The sequence below is a fragment of the Pelecanus crispus genome, chromosome Z, assembly GCF_030463565.1.
Source record: "Pelecanus crispus isolate bPelCri1 chromosome Z, bPelCri1.pri, whole genome shotgun sequence".
NCBI classification, from domain to species: Eukaryota; Metazoa; Chordata; class Aves; order Pelecaniformes; family Pelecanidae; genus Pelecanus; species Pelecanus crispus.
Genome location: NC_134676.1, coordinates 15734409 through 15756362, shown reverse-complemented (window position 1 = coordinate 15756362; position 21954 = coordinate 15734409).

Genomic DNA, 21954 nt, shown 5'->3' with positions numbered 1-21954 from the left:
TTGAGTCCTTCTCTTTACTTTGAGGTTGAGCATTCTGGTCAGTAGGCTATTATAAAAGGACTGTGTGCCTTCACATTTTAAAAGAGGGTGACCTCAACATCTTCCTGTGAGGGACAAGTATGTGCAACATGCAATGGTCATTCCCTGAGAAATTAACTTCCTGGGAATTTCCCCACCTAGATTTTGACCTTGGAAGTATTTGTGCAGGCTGTGGGCTCCTCACACTGAAACAATTCTGTGCATAGGAAGACTAGGTGCTCAGGGAACTTGCATGAAGAGATGCCAAGTGTATTCAGACTTTCAGGTTGATGGATACCTAGATGGGATTCCAGAGGGGGAATTAGCTTCTACCTAAGAGCCTCTTTAGGTGACTGTGTGGTTTACTGGTTCATCCCAAAGAGATTAAGCTCAAAACCACCCACTCTCTGGGTCCCAAATTTGAGACACACACAGTATTATTTTCAGATTAGTTTTTCTTAGGAGAAACTCTGCTACCATCTTGTGGTAAACTGGACAAAGAGACATCAAGAGCAAACATTTTTACTTACATGGGAGTCACTGGTTAAAATTCATTCCATATTTGGAGTGCTGGACTAATAAAATATAGAGAGTGTGATGGGACGTTCCAGGATAGGAGAGTAAACAGCACAGCGTGCTGGAACAAAGTAGTTGCTCCACTGTCTATATTGAGATTGTGTGCTCAAATATTCTGGATACATATTTTTTTCCTGTGAGAAAGTTTACTAGGATGAAAAAGGGGCCCAGGATTTCTGTCTGTGTGATCAGAACATTAGTTATAGTGGTAGCAAGGCTACTTGATGACTTTTATGGTTACATTAGACTTCCATGCACTTATTCTGGTCATGTATACAGAACTGTCTCTCATGTCCAGATACAACAGCCCTTTTTGAGTGATTGTATAATGGAGTTGGGCATACCCGGAAGGAGGAGAAGAAGGTTCCCTGTGGATTGTTGCTGTGCTATGGACTTTCACTCTGATGTAAGAACAGATAAGAATTCTTCTGCCCAATATCTTATGGAGAAATCATTGGTATTTCCCACTGAAGCCAATAATAGTAAAGGAGCACTAGTTGATACCTATTATTATTCAGCACAGATGAAACTGGGGTAACCAGAGGAGAATCGGACAAGGCATTGGGGAAAGAAGGCAGTAATGGAGTAGGATGAGGTCCCTTTTTGCCCAGCATTTGCAGAGCAAAAATCAGGGATGTAAGAATGAACTCTGGGGCCATATCAGTGTATGAACAGTAATGCTTCCAGATGCAAAATCCAGCATTCCAGTTGGAGACAGCAGCTAGCAAGAGATGACACATAGTTTACTTGTCTGCAAAAGTCCCTCTGGTGGCATGGGACTAGCCTAAGGCCATTCCTGACTTCTGGGACACAACAAGCCACTGACAGGAGATGATGGAATACAGGCATGCTTCTCTGCCAGATAGTTACACAAATGAGACTGAGGCAAAGGACTGTTTCTCACAGGATGAGTGTTGGCTTGCTACAAAAAACCAGTTGTTTCCATAGGTGTTCTGCTTTCCCAAATTAATGCTATGCTATTCTAACCCGTAAAAGAATTATTTCATTTACACACAGTTTCAGGGTATGTCTACTGTAGACTGAATTGAGAAATCTGAACTAGCAGGCTAAATGGGCTTGCTGCAGCCAGATGATTTCAGGCCTCTCTGCTAGTTATTTAAAATGAGTGTGGTGATTTCCACTGTATCAAGCATTGGGGGTAGTGGAACAGCTGTAAACAGTCTCCAGATTTTCTTTAAATATCATTCTCAGAAACTGGTAAGTCATTTGGGCTGAAGTTAAAAAAACACACAGCAGCCTACAACAGACAACTGGCATAGAAAATTCCAGCACAACTGAGTTTTTCAAATGAGTGAACAACTGAAAGCAGCATCTTCAAATGGTAACTCCACCTTTGTATACCTACTTATATATCAGTTCACAATAGTCAATAAAATGAATTGGAAATGGGCTTTCTAAGACCTTTGGTGATATAAATGAAAAAAATGAAGTTTGTTTTGTCCCATGTCTTGGCTTAGATTGTTCCTGGAAAGTCTTGTTCAGTAAAAAGTTCCTGGAAAGTCTTGTTCAGTAGAAAGTTCATGGAAAGCAGAATCAAGCTCTAGAAGGGCAGGTAAGCTTTCTCAGATGCTGTATAACTCAAAATACGTCATCAACAATCAGAGTCCTTTCTTTATAAGGTGTTAAGACATCCCAGATGACAAACCTAATGCAGATTCTCAGATATTAAAGTCATACACCATGAATAGTGCAATTACTGGTTGAAACTTGAATGTGTATTTAGTGAATGAATAAGGTAGTTAATCAATTAGAAATTAATCATAAATTCACAAAAGAAGATAATATAATGTGAATGCATAGTATAATGTATAAAATATTGGCTATATTATTTAAAGAAAATTGCAGCTTGGATTCTTTGGATGGTTAGGCTCAGTGGTTTGATGGCTGACATTTAGTGCAGTGTTTCCTACCTGCCATGCTGAATGAAAGAATCTCTGTGGCAAAGCCAATGTTGTGTTGAGCAGTGCATCTAGGCCAGGCTGAGGAAGTCTAGCTTGTGGAAGAGGGCACATTAGAAGCACATCCTGAAGTAGTCAACTGGGAGTGCCAAACAATCAGAAACTCTGTGGAGTGCCAGGAGTTAGGATCTCTGTGGCTGATAGTGCCAGTTAATGACCATTAACTAGGGAGGAGGCACACTTTGGAAGGAACAGCCCAAAGAATATGTCATTACAGCTGTTTGTGAGCATACTCACAAGTATTGTCCTGGCTTCAGGGGACTGGGCAACAAACAAGAGGAGCTGGAAGCCATTGTCCAGCACAAAAACTATGATATAGTTGCTGTCAAGGAAACATGGTGGGATGAGTTGCACAACTGAAGTGCTGCAATGGATGGCTCTAAACTCTTCAGAAAGGATAGGCAAGGAGGGAGAGGCAGTGGGGTAGCCTGTATGTTGAGAAGTGTATTGTTTGTCTAGGCTTGGTGATGGTGATGATAGGGTTGAGTGTTTATGGGTAAGAATCAGGGGGGAGGCCAAGAAGACAGATACCATGGTGAGAGTCTGTTATAGACTGCCCAACCAGGATAAAGAGGCAGGCAAAATATTCTATAAGCACCTGGGAGAAGTCTCATGATTGCTAGCCCTTGTTCTCATGGGGGACTTCAACCTACCAGATGTCTGCTGGAAATACAATACAACAAAGAGGAAACACTTTTGGAGGTTCCTGGAATGTGTGGAAGATAACTTCCTGACACAGCTGGTGAGTGAGCCAACTAGGGAAGGTGCCTCGCTGGACCTGTTGTTTGTGAACAGAGAAGGACTTGTGGGTGATGCGGTGGTTGGAGGCTGCTTTGGGCACAGCGATCACAAAATGATAGAGTTTTCAATTCTTGGAGAAGTAAGGAGGGGGGTCAGCAGAACTGCTACCTTGGACTTCCGGAGGGCAGACTTCGGCCTGTTTAGGAGACTGGCTGACAGAGTCCCTTGGGAGGCAGTCCTGAGGAGCAAAGGAGTCCAGGAAGGATGACATTCTTCAAGAAGGAAATCTTAAAGTTGCAGGAGCAGGCTGTTCCCACGTGCCGAAAGATGAGCCGGCAGGGAAGAAGACCAGCCTGGCTGAACAGAGAGCTTTGGCTGGAAGTCAGGAAAAAAAAAGGAGAGTTTATGACCTTTGGAAGAAGGGGCAGGCCACTCAGGAGGACTACAAGGATGTCGTGAGGCTATGCAGGGAGAAAATTAGAAGGGCCAAAGCCCAGCTGGAACTTAATCTGGCTACTGCAGTAAAAGACAATAAAAATGTTTCTACAACTACATTAACAACAAAAGGAGGACTAAGGAGAATCTCTGTCCTTTATTGGATGCGGGGGGAAACACAGTGGCAAAGGCTGAGGAAAAGGCTGAGGTACTTAATGCCTTCTTTGCCTCAGTCTTTAATAGTAAGACCAGTTGTTCTCTGGGTACCCAGCGCCCTGAGCTGGAAGACAGGGACAGGGAGCAGAACAAAGCCCCCATAATCCAAGGGGAAATGGTTAGTGACTTGCTACAGCACTTAGACACACACAAGTCAATGGGGCTGGATGGGATCCACCCAAGAGTACTGAGGGAGCTGGTGGCAGTGCTCACCAAGCCACTTTCCATCCTTTATCAGCAGCCCTGGCTAACTGAGGAGGTCCCGCTTGACTTGAGGTTAGCAAATGTGATCCACTCAAGAGTACTGAGGGAGCTGGTGGAGGAACTTGCCAAGCCACTCTCCATCATCTACCAGCAGTCCTGGTTAACAGGGGAGGTCCCAGACGACTGGAGGCTTGCCAGTGTGACACCCATCTATAAGAAGGGGCAGAAGAAGGATTCGGGCAACTACCGGCCTGACCTCAGTGCCGGGGAAGATTATGGAGCAGATCATCTTGAGTGCGCTCAACAGGCATGTGCAGGTCAACCAGATGATCAGGCCTAGCCAGCATGGGTTCATGAAAGGCAGGTCCTGCTTGACCAACCTGATCTCCTTCTATGACCAGGTGACCTGCCTAGTAGATGAGGGAGATGCTGTGGATGTCATCTACCTGGACTTTAGTAAAATCTTTGACACCACCTCTCACAGCATTCTCCTTGGGAAGCTGGCAGCTCATAGCCTGGACAGGTGTACTCTTTGTTGGGTAAAAAACTGGCTGGATGGCCGAGCCCAGAGAGTTGTGGTGAATGGAGTTAAATCCAGTTGGCAACCAGTCACAAGATTCCACAGGGCTTAGTTTTGGGGCCAGTCTTGTTTAATATCTTTGTCAACGATCTGGATGAAGGGATTGAGTGCACCCTCAGTGAGTTTGCAGATGACACCAAACTGGGTGGGAGTGTCGATCTGCTGGAGGGTAGGATGGCCCTGCGGAGGGATCTGGACAGGCTGGACCGATGGGCTGAGGCCAACTGTATGAGGTTCAACAAAGCCAAGTGCCGGGTCCTGCACTTGGGTCACAACAACCCCATGCAATGCTCCAGGCTTGGGGAAGAGTGGCCGGAAAGCTGCCCAGCGGAAAAGACCTGGGGATGTTGGTTGACAGCCGGCTGAAGATGAGCCAGCAGTGTGCCCACGTGGCCAAGAAGGCCAACAGCATCCTGGCTTGTATCAGGAATAGTGTGGCCACCAGGAGCAGGGAGGTGATTGTCCCCCTGTACTCGGCACTGGTGAGGCCGCACCTGGAATACTGTGTCCAGTTTTGGGCCCCTCAATACAAGAAAGACATTGAGGTGCTGGAGCGTGTTCAGAGAAGGGCAACAAGGCTGGTGAAGGGTGTGGAGCACAGGTCTTATGAGGAGCGGCTGAGGGAACTGGGGTTGTTTAGCCCGGAGAAGAGGAGGCTGAGGGGAGACCTTATCACTCTCTCCAACTCCCTGAAAGGAGGTTGTAGTGAGGTGGGTGTTGGTCTCTTCTCCCAAGTAACTACCAATAGGATGAGAGGAAATGGCCTCAAGTTGCATCAGGGAGGTTTAGGCTGGAAAGTAGGAGAAATTTCTTCACGGAAAGAGTCGTCAAGCATTGGAACAGGCTGCCCAGAGAGGTGGTGAATTCACCATCCCTGGAGGTGTTTAAAAAACATGTAGACGTGGCACTTTGGGACATGGTTTAGTAGGCATGGTGGTGTTGGGTTGATGGTTGGACTGATGATTTTAGAGGTCCTTTCCAACCTTAGTGATTCCTGGTTTTACCTTCATTAAAAAATAAACCAGCCACCAGGCCAGGAAACATGAAATTAATTATTACTCTACCCTTAATTGGTTTAGTGGCAGACTTGGTAGTGTTAGGTTAATGGTTGGACTTGATGATCTTAAAGGTCTTTTCCAACCTAAATGATTCTATGATTCTATGATCCAATGGTTCTATGATTATGGGCATTTCTACACCAGCTATTCCAACCCTAGTGTCATATCAGCAAGCCTCTGCTGGTGATACAACTTACACTAGAGAAAAGTTCTGTCGTCTTCACTGTGCACACTGCTTCCCTGACAAAAAAAAAGTGCTGCCAATTGGTGGCTTTTCTGCTGATGTAGGGTGTGTTTGCACTGGACTATAGACCACACACAAGCTTGGACTTGTATCACTTGTCAGTACGATGGCTTTTTTCTCTGCTGACGTAAGGGGCTGGCAGATCAAGTCTTTTTCTATATGGGTAGCTTTTCTGATTTAGCTATAAAGCTTTCCAAGACAAGAAACACAAGCTAGCAAAATATCACTCTCACACTAGAGTATTTTACCCAGGGAAGCATTGCACTGTGTACTCAATACTTAAATGCACTTCTTGATTGATACACTGTTCCATGACAACAGATTCCAGCAGAAGATGTCCCCCAGGCAAGGCTAGGTGGCGCAGTAGGTTAATGCATTAAAGTTTTCAGGCATTTTAAGGTCTGCGAATTCCTGTAAATTTCCACAGCCTCATATGTTTACTGACACATCGATGCATTGATTAATGTGGGAGAATCTCACTGCTTTTTGTGGCTTTTCTGATTCATGATTTTTCGTACTCATCCAAGTAAAAGTCCACATAGAAAAGCTTCCAAGGTACTTTCTGGACAAAACAACACAAATACTTTTCTCATTTTTTGTACATTGCCTTCCAAGCAGAAGTGTATCTGAGGATGAACAGAGTTTGGCTGCTTCTAATTTGGGAAAATTAGAGTTTATTTCATTCTTACTGCCCTCTTGAATACCACAGGGGTGTGTTTATAGATGTTTTGTATACCAATAAACCACTGTCTCCAAATACTTACCAAACATTAAAGAAATCCTCAATGTCAGCTTTTTTCCCCATGGAAAAGAAAAAATTTCTGAAAATACATTATTAGTATACCCTCAATACTTCCTCCATCTACCATAAAAAAGAAAGCTGAGGCTAGTAGTGAAAAAATTCTGGTTTGCTTGGAAAAACTCAGAAGAACTACCTGGGTAGTTTTGTGAAGATACTTAGTAAGCATTAAATGGAATAATTTCTTGTTGCCAAATTAGGTTGTAGCAGACTGCTAGTTTCTCAGACAGAGAATATTGTTTACATAAAAAGCTCAAGATAAGTGTCCATCTCATGCATTATTTGCAGAAGATAACTAAGTGATGATTAATGAGTTATTTATATTCTTTAGAAGAGGTCAGGATAGGAGTTATCAATATTTGAGCAGCAGTGTGTGGCATTTTAAATAACCCCAATTATCAAAAAGGTTGAGGGTAACAGTCAGATGGTTAATGTACTGAACATTTAGCATCTGCTCCTGTGAGGTGTCAAGTGCCTTTGCAAGGCATTGAGTGCACTCAAATTACATTAAAATAATGAGGGAACTCACTTCCTTCCAGGAGATTCTCAGCCACTGGCAGGATAAAGCTATTAGCATCCAGGCAGTAATGGATAGTAGGAAAAATCCATTTCCTTCTTTCATTTTTTTTTTTTTTTTGGTAGATTTCGACTCCTAAAATGGCTTGCAGAAGTTACCAACACTCTGTAAACACCACAGTGAGAGCTGAGTGCCTGCAAGCAAAACATCTCCTGTCTGCTCTGAGACACAGGATAAGCACAAAAGCTGAACACAACAGAGGGGTATTGAAGAGAGCGAGAGGCCATGAAAACCTTTATGTGGCAGACGTAAGCCCTTCACTACAATCTATTTCTATAGCATGGGGCAGCTTCAGGCATCTCAATGTGATGTGGCCTACTCCTTTGTGTGCAGACACATTGGTGTTAGCTCTCTGCTGCCAGGCTCTGCTGTGACCTAGAAGTGCAATTGCTTAACAAGCTAATTCTGCACAAATCCCAAGAATTGCAGCACACAGTTCATATCAGCATTTGCAGCTCATGTTTGTAACTTGTTCCAGGATAATCTGCTTGTCCCATCATGGGGTTAAGGAAAGAGCTGGTTTAGATCCGCTTTGGTAGCATTCTGTTAGCATTCTGTTTCTACTCTAAAAATTGCCAGAGCTATGCCAGCTTTTTGTGGTGCTTTCAACCACTACAGAACTGTTTCTGGCAGGTTTAGACCAGAAGGAAAGTAACAGCAGTATTCCACAGGAGACAATAGCAACTGAAAGAAACTGGGTGCATACAGAAGTATGAACCAAGGTGATGCTGCTTTAGAACAGCAAATACTTAGGCATTTTTATTGAGCCAGTTTTACTGAACCAGTGTCCACACACTTTGTGCAGTGCAATCATAAGAGATACATGCAGAAAGACGCATGAGGAAATATTCTGGAGTTTGAGTGGTAAGGTACCCTGATGGAAAAAGCCAACAATAGGTAAGTGTTTAAATTATTGAGGAAGTTCTCTCCTGGAACCTCAATCTCCTCTATGCCAGGTCCTGCACAAATATTGGACAAAATAAATGTGAACTCCAAACAGCTGTGGAATTTTAAAGACCGCTGATGACTATATGAAGAAAGGGAAGCACAAAGAAACAATATTTGTTATGTGGTAAGTAATGGTAGCAGGATTATATGACAGTCTAGCTATGGCTGAAATTTCAACAGCCTTATGGTATTGAGTGTGAAGGTGCTCTGGGGAAGCAAACACACTACATGCATTTCTCAGCTGCTCAAGCATGGCTTCCATTCTAGGTGTATGTCATGTTACCAGGGCTGGGCTGGAACAGGCTGCTGAGTATTCTCAGCTTCTCTCTGTGGGAGAAAGTAAGCCAGCAAGGGTTTCTGAAGCTGGCACTGTGAGATAATGCTAGGACCCAGCTCAACCCCAAACCACAGACAGAATTGTGGGTCTCCTGGGGAGCCACTGTCATCTTTGTAGAACTATACTCTTTCTCCACACAGCTCTCTGAGGGATATGGTGAGTGTCTTGTGGTTCCTAGCCCTCTAGTTTAAGGGTCAGCAAGGTTGTCTATGCTTGGGTTAGTCCATGAAAGGCCTTGAAAGAAAAGATATTTGATATCACAAAGAAGGGAGGTCAGGGGTGTGGTACAGAAAGAAAGGTAATGAGCCAAAACGAAAGACAAAGACAAAATGGTGGCAATAGAATACTTGATAGATATGAGCAGGTCAAGCTGTGCAAGGCTGGAAAGGGGAATTTCTTAGTGGCTGACATGGGAGACAGGAGTCTTCAGAAGAGTTTTAGCTAGCTATATAGCTAGAAGAGGCTAAGTTGTAGAAGTGTTATGTGGAAAGCATGCTTAAAATTTAGACCTAACCTGCAGGTAAAGACACAGGAGAGGGTGGTCAATGTTAATTCCTAGGTTATTGACTTGAGAGACTAGGTGGTGTTATATCAGAAGAGTGTGGGAAATGTAGTGGATTTCTGAGAAGGTTAAGAGTGCTATCAAGTTTACCAGCAAACAGTTTAAGGTTGGAAAGATCTATGAGCAATATGGTGAATTAAATATCAATTAAAACAACTGGACAAATTATTAGTATATCTGGGTTTATTCTACTAAATGGGTCACACAGTGAGCTTGTTTTTACTGATTAGGTAGTGGGCCTTGGATCATTCTCTGTCTCCACTAGGAATTGTTCTTCAGTTTCTATGGTATGTGGTACATCGAGATTATGCCAGGGAACTCATGATTACTGGAGGTTTTCTACCATGGTTTATGACTCAAAACTTAGCTGATAAATCTAATGACATAATGGAAACACCGAGTCTTACTTGCTGATGACACAATCATGTAGAATATGCTCTTCTTTCACTTCCTCTCAACATCTTTCTCCTCTTTTCTTTGTTACTCCATGTGATTTTCTGATCAGATAGGGCAATCCTTTGTGTATCGTTACTGATCCACTGCTTCACTATCAACTTCTGTCTCTTGTCCCAGACACTGAATGACCTTCCAGTTACCAACTCATAACTTTACATGTATAATAGTTTGTTCTTATTCCTAGCAGACATAGAGAAGAAATCAAGAATCTGCTTTCTCACTGATTCTATTAACCCAAAAATTTTTCTGAAGGATGCAAAAACCCTACATGAGAATACATGAATGACAACTTTACAATATCGGTTTTTCTGTTTTGGCCTCAGTGAATGTTATCTTGCAGCTATCCCAAACATCCTATGTGGGAGGAGAAGAGGAATGGTGAGAGACAAGTTATTTTTTTCTTGTGTAGTTGACATCGTTAATCCTTTGAGTGCCTAGTGGATGCTTAGATGTACTTTGAAGAGTTTGTGGTTGCCCTGGTTTTGGCTCATTTTGAGTCACAGGAAGGGATCAGAGGATCACAATAACTCTGTTGTGGTTGCCCATAGCTGCACGCTTTCTTTGTGGCAACGTGCAGTAATAAAATGCCTTGAAAGCTACTATGAAATTTGCCCAATAGCTTACCTAATGGTGGATATCTCAGCATATCTCAGTGAAAATGGAGTGTAGTTGTGTGAATGTTAGGCAAGGAGGAAAAAATGGATGAGAGACAGTAGAAAATAAAGATGTTTTAGTATAAGCAGCAAACAGTGGGACCAACACCTGGAGTATTTGAACTAACAATTTTAAAGAGATTCATTATATCCAGAAAGGTTTTGTTCTGCAGGATTATATTCAAACTTCAAAACCTGTGTGACCTAATGGGTTAAAAACGCTTACATTTCTTAACTTTCTGTGACCCAGGTTTCACTGATGCAAGATTTGTATTTTGGCTAAAATATGTCTTCATCTGTTACAATCACCAGTCACAATCTAAGGATACCAAAAGATCTCATCTGTGTTGCTTTTCTTGTGTCATTTGAATCCCCCCCAGGTTAGCATATTGTGAATAAACCATTAGGTTGTTATTACTACCATGGGTATCTGTAAATGGCTTGCAGGTTACATTCAAATCCTTTGGGAGTAAGAGGTGAGTGGATCCATGTTCTAGGCTGCTTTGAATGGCCATATGATGGTCTAATAACTCCCTCAGTATAAGGTATTTCCACCACCAATCAAAGACTTTTTGAGGTACCTTTCTATAGCTTGTCAGTCTCTCTTAGTTGGTGACCGGTCAGAAGCAGTGTTCCCCAGGGCTCTGTTTTGGGGCCAGTCTTGTTTAATATCTTTATCAACAATCTGGATGAAGGGATTGAGTGCACCCTCAGTAAGTTTGCAGATGACACCAAATTGGGTGTCGATCTGCTGGAGGGTAGGATGGCCCTGCAGAGGGGTCTGGACAGGCTGGATCGATGGGCCGAGGCCAATTGTATGAGGTTTAACAGCCAGACCGGTCAACCCCAGGGTACTCAGGCCCCTGAGCTAGAGGATAGGCATGGGGACCAGAATGGAGCCCTCATAGTCCAGGAGGAAGCAGTTAATGACCTGCTATGCCACCTGGATGCTCACAAGTCTATGGGGCCAGATGGGATCACCCGAGAGTACTGAGGGAGCTGGCAGAGGAGCTTGCCAAGCCACTTTCCATCATCTATCAGCAGTCCTGGTTAACAGGGGAGGTCCCTGATGACTGGAGGCTTGCCAGCATGACGCCTATCTACAAGAAGGGCCGGAAGGAGGACCCAGGGAACTACAGGCCTGTCAGCCTGACCTCAGTGCCGGGAAAGATTATGGAGAGGTTCATCTTGAGTGAACTCAGCAGGCAAGTGCAGGTCAACCAGGGGATCAGGCCCAGCCAGCATGGGTTCATGAAAGGCAGGTCCTGCTTGACCAACCTGATCTCCTTTTATGACCTGGTGACCCACCTGGTAGATGATGGAAAGGCTGTGGATGTCATTTACCTGGACTTTAGCAAAGCTTTTGACACCGTCTCCCACAATATTCTCCTTGGGAAGCTGGCAGCTCATGGCTTGGACGGGCGTAGTCTTCGCTGGGTAAAAAACTGGTTGGGTGGCCGAGCCCAGAGAGTTGTGGTGAATTGAGTTAAGTCCAGCTGGCAGCTGGTCACGAGCGGTGTTCCCCAGGGCTCTGTTTTGGGGCCAGCATTGTTTAATATCTTTATCGACGATCTGGATGAGGGGATTGAGTGCACGCTCAGTAAGTTTGCAGATGACACCAAACTGGGTGGGAGTGTCGATCTGCTGGAGGGTAGGATGGCCCTGCAGAGGGACCTGGACAGGCTGGATCAATGGGCTGAGGCGAACTGTATGAGGTTTAACAAGGCCAAGTGCCGGGTCCTGCACTTCGGGCACAACAACCCCATGCAACGCTACAGGCTTGGGGAAGAGTGGCTGGAAAGCTGCCCAGCGGAAAAGGACCTGGGCGTGTTGGAAGACAGCCGGCTGAACATGAGCCAGCAGTGTGCCCACGTGGCCAAGAAGGCCAACAGCATCCTGGCTTGTATCAGGAATAGTGTGGCCACCAGGAGCAGGGAGATGATTGTTCCCCTGTGAAGCACTGGTGAGGCCGCACCTGGAATACTGTTTCCAGTTTTGGGCCCCTCAATACAAGAAAGACATTGAGGTGCTGGAGCGTGTTCAGAGAAGGGCAACAAGGCTGGTGAAGGGTGTGGAGCACAGGTCTTATGAGGAGCGGCTGAGGGAACTGGGGTTGTTTAGCCTGGAGAAGAGGAGGCTAAGGGGAGACCTTATCGCTCTCTCCAACTCCCTGAAAGGAGGTTGTAGTGAGGTGGGTGTTGGTCTCTTCTCCCAAGTAACTACCAATAGGATGAGAGGAAATGGCCTCAAGTTGCATCAGGGAGGTTTAGGCTGGAAAGTAGGAGAAATTTCTTCACAGAAAGGGTAGTCAAGCATTGGAAGAGGCTGCTGAGAGAGGTGGTGGAGTCACCATCCCTGGAGGTGTTTAAAAAACATGTAGACGTGGCACTTTGGGACATGGTTTAGTAGGCATGGTGGTGTTGGGTTGATGGTTGGACTGATGATTTTAGAGGTCCTTTCCAACCTTAGTGATTCCTGGTTTTACTTTCATTAAAAAATAAACCAGCCACCAGGCCAGGAAACATGAAATTAATTATTACTCTACCCTTAATTGGACTAGTGGTGGACTTGGTAGTGTTAGGTTAATGATGATCTTAAAGGTCTTTTGCAACCTAAACAATTCTATGATTCTATGATTCTTTAAGTTTGGTGAAACAGTACTTGTGATAGATGGCTCTGTGCATGCTTGTAGGTATAAAACTCATCTTGACAGGCAAATGCTTGTCATGCTGGAACATAAGCAGGTCCGATAAAGCTTCTAGTCTCAGCTTCTAATTCAGTGATTAATCTTCTCTGTTGTTTAAAAAAAAGCTTAGCTCATGATGAAAGCAGTTTGTTGTGAGCTTTGAAAATTCTAATTTTTCTCTGCATGTTTTCTCTGCATCTGCAAAGGCATCCAACATACATCTTCTGACACAGCATACATCTCCTAACTATTAAAACAGTTTCTTATTAAGTTGAATGTTTACAAAGTGTTTCTCTATAATTTTCTAGGATGAGCACTCCTTATGGACCTTCACTAGTACCTTCCTGGGGTTATATTAGTGAAGTGATTCATATGTGTATTCCTTGGTGTGTGAGGTTGCAGTAATTCCAGCGTGTTGATCTCTTCTGCATAGGCCTTTTCCATTGGCCCTACCAGTTATAGGGTCATTTTACATTTCAGTCATATAAATTAATGACAGAGACAGGACTGTTCCCTCTCATCCAGGAGAATTTCCAGTCCTGTTTATTAGTTACCTGGAGTTCCTGCTTTAGCAAGTGAACAATTAAGAACTTTCTTTGTATCATTTGACATGTAGATTCAGTCTCTCTATTAAATACAGATTTTTAGCTTTTACAGCACCTCATTCCCTTTCCCTATTCTCCCTATCTCTGCCCTTTTCAGTGCTTACCAAATGTATCAGGTGCTAAGAGCAGTTTGGACCAGAAGGATTCTTAAGAAGCACACTGAAACAAAGCAGCTATGTTTGGATTTCACTGAAGGCATTTGGAACATTTAAGCACAGGGAAGCTAGGTCCTGCCTGTAATTATGAACTCAAGCACAAACAGAAAATGCCCACAGTCAAAATCTTATCAACAATAGTCTGATTGTATTGTATGAGATTAGAGATGCTAAATTGAAAGGAACACTGCTTTTCTTCTTTTTGGTACACAGATGTAGTGACAAGGCAAGCAGAGTTTTCCAATGGTCATATTGTGCTTTGACACATAGGCAGCTTGGTAATAGTGAAGGAAAGTCATATTAGAGCTGATCAGCTTTCTTCAAGAGTTGAAAATCCAAACCTATACAGATAGTATCTTGATTGTGCTTCTCAGATAAGATATTAATTTGAACTTCAATAACCACAGCTCTGTCTCCACAAATCAGCACTGCAAGCATTTAACAATCCCAGGCTAAAGTGGGAACTATTGCATCAGTTTATTTGCTGGAGTAGGGTTGAAGGAAGTGTAACAGGTCACCTGCAAATCTTCTGAGAAGTTAGGAATAGCAAGGCCTGCCAGAAATGATTGAATTTTTCATTTTCAGTAAAACTACCCTGCACAAATGTCAAGTCTCATCGTTATCTGTGTGTGCATGTGTGAGTAGGAGATAAAAATGAGCCTAAAGATGCTACAGGATATGACTGTCTCTTTCTAAATTGAAAACATTAAGAGAGAAGAGCAGTGCTGCCAAAAGCTGTGGATCTTGCGTGACATTTGTGTACTCAACAGACTTGTCACAAGTTGTCCAGTCTCAGCAGGATTCCTGTGCATTTGACCAAGCTTCTGGAGACTTTGTACAATTGTGTCCTGGTCTTTATCTCAGTCCAGTAGGGACAGTGCAGCCTCTCTCTCCTTTTAGCTAAGAAAAATGCAACTCAGTGCAGTCACACAAGAATCAAGAACAGGCAGGAATGGATGCCTTGCCCTCTGCAATAAGATTTCCCCAGTAACTCTCATACTTTGCACCTTCACAGCAGCTCTTTGGCTACCTAGCTTAGCATCCACCCACATTTAGAATTTCAGCTTTATGAGAAGATGCATTTGTACACATGAAATCACCATTTCATATGTAGGGCAGCTCAAAATTCTCCAGCAATAGGCAGAAGCCTCCACAGTTTTTCTTTATAAGGTTCAGTCACAGGCAGACAGGAAAGCCAGAGGTAGAAGGCCAACATGCAGATGTGAAAGCCATATCTGCTGTTATCTATCTTCAGCACAAGAAGAAATGGTTGCAGCATCTTTCTACATACTCAGATCTTGCCAGCTCAGGCAATGATTAGGGTAGAAGAGGGAGAAACTGCTCAAGTTCTCAAAGTTGCCTGTGGCATAGACCCAGTTTTGTCTTGTGCTTAATTGGTCCAATCTTTATGTTTGGAAAATGGCTTTGAAAACTATTATTTTTGTAAAGACTGTTTTTCTTCACTGTGGTAGCTGGAGCTCTCTTTTAGGAGCACATGGAGGAGAAGTGCATGTCATGGTTGGGACTTGTGTGTCAGCTCTGAGGTTGCAGTGGGACAAAGTCTTCTCACAGACCTGTTCTGATGGCAGCATTATAGTTCCTGAGCTTGTTTTTCCTTTTAAGCATGCTGTGCACTAAGATGCAGGATTTCTTGCCATAAACAATTGTGAGATCACACCATTGCTGTGTCTTCTGAGGCTGAGCTAAGAATGGAGATTTTTTGCACCATGAGTCAATGACACTATTTGAGAAATGCAGCCTGCCTTTTGAAGTGCCCCTTGTTGTAACCACAGGCTGTCTTTAAAACAGCAGATCTCAAGACCATAAATCTTAGCTGACATGCTTATGATCTGCTTTCATTTAATTAGTCACAAAATCCTTCTGCTAGCCACTCTCCCCACTTGCCATGCTATGAACCTCTTAAAACATGCTAAAAGAGTATGTCTGAGATTTTTAAAGAAAAAAGGAAAGTCTTTTGGGCCTCAGACCCTACTAGAATGAGTGAATTTCCTGTTTCCACACTAGTACTTGAAAGACAGTCATAAGTGGGCACTCCTGAAGGGCAGCATGTGGGCACTCAGCTAGGAGACTCAGGACTAGTATATGGGACTTGAATGAATAAAGTGGAAACATACTGGCAATGAGAGTTCGTTTTTCTTTTCTTTTTTTTCTGGAAAAAAGTGGAAAATGCATATAGAAAATATTTTCATTTATAGGAGAAGGCAAAAGGTAGGCTAATTTTTAAATGATACTGCCAACATTTGTTTTTTTGAAATGCTTCCTGTAAGAAATGGATTTGAAGTTTATTTCTAATTTTACAGTATGAGGCAGACACTATTTCTATGCAGTAAGGCCTATGTATTATGTAGAGCTATGTAACTTCCTCATCCATTATAAAAATACATATATGTCTGTCATTTATTTTCCATTTTTTTCCTCAGAAACATGAGTTTCTTTCATATCTTCATTCTAAAAACACTTATTTCATATTTTATTTTTGACCATACAGATAGAACCTTTCTTTGGTAGTCAGCATTACTAAAACTTTCTGTTTTCCTAGGTCTTAATTTTCTTGCCTGTATCAACATGAAAATAATACACCTGAGTATACAGTACAAACCTGTCTGTGGTGGAATTGTGGTCTTTGTTCACCAAATAATTCTATCTATTCCTTTAATGTATCTATTAGCCCTTTTTTGGTGCTGACTACTATACACAATACCTTTCTGATACTTGAATAAGCAAATACGGTCTAATTTCAGTTATCCTTTTGTGGATATTTTTATTTCCTCCCTGCTGCCTGTGTTTTCTTATGGATATAGGGAGAAACCAGGGTTATATTTAAGGATTGACTGGTTTTGGATTTGCTTTGGCTCTAGGAGATATGGGTTGTCTGTCTTACATGACCCTGAGCAAGTTGCTTTCCCTCTCAATTTTAATCTTTGTAGATAAGAAGTTTTTTGTAACATAGTCCTTACCCACAAAATGTCTATAAAGTACTTAGGTCTGTGGGACCTGAAGGTTCTTGGAAAATAACACTGATACCACATCTGACAATAATTGATTGTAGGTTTTATGGCAAGACCTGACATGGAGCTTCCAGCTGATGAATGTCTCTGCAAGCTCTGCTTTTTTCAGCATTCCTTTACTGGCTGTCTGTGTTATGAATATGAAGACTCAGTGATGTTCTTCTCAGCATGAGAAATGTTTATATTGCCCTGATAAATAGTCTCCAGCTTCTGATTCTTAGGAATTTACAACTTAATTTTCTATTTATACCTAAAAAATTTTGCTACACTGGAACAGCCAGCTTTTAGAATTGTTCTAACTTTAGCCATTTGTTTTTTGCAGTTAAATTCACTAGAAAAGAGATCAAATGATTTGATACAGGTTGCAAAGAAAATTATTGATTGATCTGGAGTGAAGTCCTCACACTTTCCCTTTTTCTGGGCCTTTTCTCTGACCAACAATCAAGTTCTCTCTCTCTTGTAGTAAGACAGGTTTATCTGCAAAGGACTGTGATTGTTAAGCTCTGAAGTGTTTAAATCTTTTGCAGTACCAGAAAAAACAATACTGACTTTTATACCAGAGTGTAATTTATTTTGGCAACATAGCACAAATGCACATTCCAGCAGCTTAACTGTATCGCAAGGATAAACTCATTAATGGAACTACTTTGCTGTAGTCTTGCCAACTTGCTCTTGATATAGTGAGCACCATTCAGTTTCCTGTTAACTGGGGCTGGGTAGATTTGTTCAGACTGTGTCATAGTTCTGTTTTTCTCAAATTGTTAGGTGAAGGAGGCGGCCTTCCTTACTCATCAGTGTAATTGCAAAAAAAAAGAAATGTGGGAACACCTTTAAATGGCTATAAACTTTCTATGGAACAGCAAAATCATTCCCCTTGGCTGAAGGGATGACTGGGAGAAACTCAATTGAAATAAATTATGTTCTTGAGTTTCCTAGCATTTTGAAAGATCTTTTGTAACACTAAGAATATCTAAATAATTCAATGAAAATGAAGTTTATACAAAGATCATGACAAAATACCTTTTCACAGTCAGTCTGATAGTGTTCTTGTATCTCTCAGTTTGGACTGATTTCAAGGAATCAGCACTGCCTTGAAGAGCAACACACAAGGCTGAAGCAAAGAACAAAGCGTCAATGAAACTCATGGGCAGCAGCATAGATCCTCATACTTCCTAATCCTAATCCTATCTTCTGCTTTTTTATAAGAGCATCTTTGGGAAAAGTCTGGATGGAAGGAAAAGAAATATGAGAAAATAGTTCAAAGAAAAGCCCAATTGTGGTTTAATTGAAATTGAAGTTGACAGTAAGTGAGATTTATGCTTTGCATTCTGATAAGAAAGCATAGAGGAGAGGAGGCCTGAAAAATGTATTACAAGGACTTAAAGCAGGAGGGGACTCAGTGGTAAGGAAGAGGAGAGAAAATAGCTCCAAAGAAGGAGCCATTCAAGTTTGAAGAGATTAAGAATGCTTGTGATTCCAAAAGAAAAGAATAAACCCAAACCCCAAGCTTTGTTCCTTGCATCTAAAGGCAGCAGGAAAGGTGCCTGCATGGGAGTAGCCAAGTGTCTATAAAGAAATGTTGAAAAAGGATATTTTAAACAAAATCTCATCTTCCTTTATAATATTCCTTTACAACAAAATCTTCTTTATAGGATAGACTCTTGTGTTTACATCCTAAGCACATCCCCTTTTCCCTGCTGTCCTGGTTTCAGCTGGGATAGAGTTAATTTTCTTCCTAGCCGCTGGCATAGTGCTGTGTTTTGGATTTAGTATGAGAGTAATGCAGATAACACACTGATGTTTTAGTTGTTGCTAAGTACTGCTTATGCTAGTCAAGGACTTTTCAGCTTCCCATGCCCTGCCAGCAAGAACCTAGGATGGGGGACAGGCAGGACAGCTGACCCAAATTGGCCAAAGGGATGTTCCATACCCTATGACGTCATGCTCAGTATATAAATGGGGGAAGTTGGCCAGGGGGCAGTGACCACTGCTCGGGAACTGGCTGGGCCTTGGTCAGCAGGTGGTGAGCTATTGCATTGTGCATCACTTATTTTGTATATTCTATTATTATTATTGTTATTGTTATTGTTATTATTACTGGTATTGGTATTGGTATTTTCCCTTCTTTTTCTGTCCTGATAAACTGTTGTTATCTCAAGCCATGAATTTTACTTGGTTTTTTCCATTTTTTTTTTCCTGACTCTCTCCCCCATCCCACTGAGGGGGTGGGGAGTGAGCGAATGGCTGTGTGGTGTTTAGCTGGCTGGCCGCTTAAACCACAACAGTCCTTTTGGTGCCCAGTGTGGGGCATAAAGGGTTGAGATAACGACAGATTTGACCAGAGAGTGTTAAGGCAAATTTGTTATAAGCATTCATTATATTGGTTTAATAGTCGCCGGTCACAATGTTGATTCACTTGTTCTCAAAGCTTTCGTGCTTGCTCTCAAAGTTGTGTTAGGTAAGACCTTACTTGCAGTACATGTTCCCTGTTGTGCTTTTTATCACCACTGAGAGCTGGGTCAAAGTTATCATTTTGCTGCACCAGAGCAGGATGAGGCTCCAGAATATTTGCTGTACGTTGATGACATCATTCTATGGGGGTGAAGCCCAGAAAAGGTTTTTGAGAAGGGGAAGAAAATAGTCCAAATTCTTCTGAAAGCTGGTTTTGCCATAGAACAAAGTAAGGTCAAGGGACCTGCACAGGAGATCCAATTTTTAGGAATAAAATGGCAAGATGGATGTCGTCACGTCCCAGTCAATGTCACCAACAAAATAACAGCCATGTCTCCACCAACTAGCAAAAAGGAAACGCAAGCTTTTTTAGGTGTTGTGGGTTTTTGGAGAATGCGTATTTCAAATTACAGTCTGATTGTAAGCCCTCTCTATCATGTGACCCAGAAGAAGAATGATTTCAAATGGGGCCCAGAACAACAACAAGCCTTTGAACAAATTAAACAAGAGAGAATTCATGCAGTAGCCCTTGGGCCAGTCCGGGCAGGCCAAGATGTAAAAAACATGCTGTAGACCTCAGCCGGGAAGAACAGCCCTACTTGGAGCCTCTGGCAGAAAGCACCAGGGGAGATGCAAGGTCGACCCCTAGGGTTTTGGAGTTGGGGATACAGAGGATCCGAGGTCCGCTATACTCCAAGTGAGAAGGAGATACTGGCAGCATAAAAAGGGGTTCGAGCTGCTTCGGAAGTGGTTGGTACTGAAGCACAGCTCCTGCTGGCACCCTGACTGTGGGTGCTGGGCTGGCTGTTCAAAGGGAGGATCCCCTGTACACATCATGTCACTGATGCTACGTGAAGTAAGTGGGCCACACTGATCACACAGTGGGGTCAAATAGGAAACCCCAGTTGCCCAGGAATCGTGGAAGTGATCACGGACTGTCCAGAAGGCAAAGATTTTGGAATATTGCCAGAGGAGGAGGTGACGCATGCTGAAGAGGCCCCACTGTATAATAAACTGCCAGAAAATGAGAAGCAACATGCCCTGTTCACTGATGGGTCCTGTTGTCTTGTAGGAAAGCATCGGAGGTGGAAGGCTGCTGTATGGAGTCCTATACAACAAGTTGCAGAAACTGCTGAAGGAGAAGGTGAATCCAGTCATCTTGCAGAGGTGGAAGCCTTCCAGCTGGCTTTGGATATTGCTGAACGAGAAAAACGGCCAGTACTTTATACTGACTCATGGATGGTGGCAAATGACCGGGGCGGGGGGGAGGCAGTTACAGCAATGGAAGCAGAACAACTGGCAGCACAGAGGCAAACCCATTGGGGCTGCTGCATTGTGGCAAGATAGCGCTGCCCGGGTAGAGAACCTGGTTGTAAAACTTTGTCACGTAGATGTTCACGTACCCACAAGTCGGGCCACTGAGGAACATCAAAAGAACCAGCAGGTGGATCAGGCTGCTAAGATTGAAGTGGCTCAGGTGGATCTGGACTGGCAAAGTAAGGGTGAACTATTGGCAACTTGGTGAGCCCACGACACCTCAGGCCATCAAGAAAGAGATGCAATATACAGATGGGCTTGTGATCGAGGGGTGGACGTGACCATGGACACTATTGCACAGGTTATCCATGAATGTGAAACATGCACTGCAATCAAGCAAGCCAAGCGGTTACAGCCTCTGTGGTATGGAGGATGATGGCTGAAATATAAATATGGGGAGGCCTGGCAGATTGATTATATCACACTCCCACAAACCTGCCAAGGCAAGTGCCATGTGCTTACAGTGGTGGAAGCAACCACGGGATGGCTGGAAACACATCCCATGCCCCATGCCACCTGGTTAGTCAACACTAGGGGATCTGCCAATCGAGCTGGCCCTGCTTAATCAAAACCCTTACGTACTGTAGAAGAGGATAAAGTCCCTGTAGTGCACATAAAAAATATGCTGGGGGAGACAGTCTGGGTTATTCCCGCCTCTGGCAAAGGCAAACCCATCCGTGGGATTGCTCTTCCTCAAGGACCTGAGTGCACTTGGTGGGTAATGCGAAAGGATGGGGAAGTCCAATGTGTACCTCAATGGAATTTGATTTTGGGTGAAAACAGCCAATGAACTGAATGGTATAATATTAATTACTATGTAATACTGTATGCCATCACTTTTATGGTTGCTCTATGCCTTATCAACATATTACAGTAAGAATCACCTAGATAAATGAAGAATGAACTTTGATGAAACCGAGCAATGTGCACCGATAATGGAACCGGAACTGTCTTCAGCATGCGGCAATCCAACACCACACACCATCCCTCCTGCCCTGAGGGACTGTGATGACAGATGGAGCCCAAAGTCATGGACTAAATGAACTCAACGGACATTTTAGAGGGAAGGCCCATAGGCTAAGGAAATGATACCTGTGTGTATCCATCAAAATACAGGGAAAGTGGTGGTGATTAATTGGGGTGTACTGGAAAGTGTGGGACCTGGGCATGAAGTAGATGGTATAGAGTATGGGGTGGATACTGTCCTGGTTTTGGCTGGGATAGAGTTAATTTTCTTCCTAGTAGCTGGCATAGTGCTGTGTTTTGGATTTAGTATGAGAATAATGCTGGTAACACACTGATGTTTTAGTTGTTGCTAAGCAGTGCTT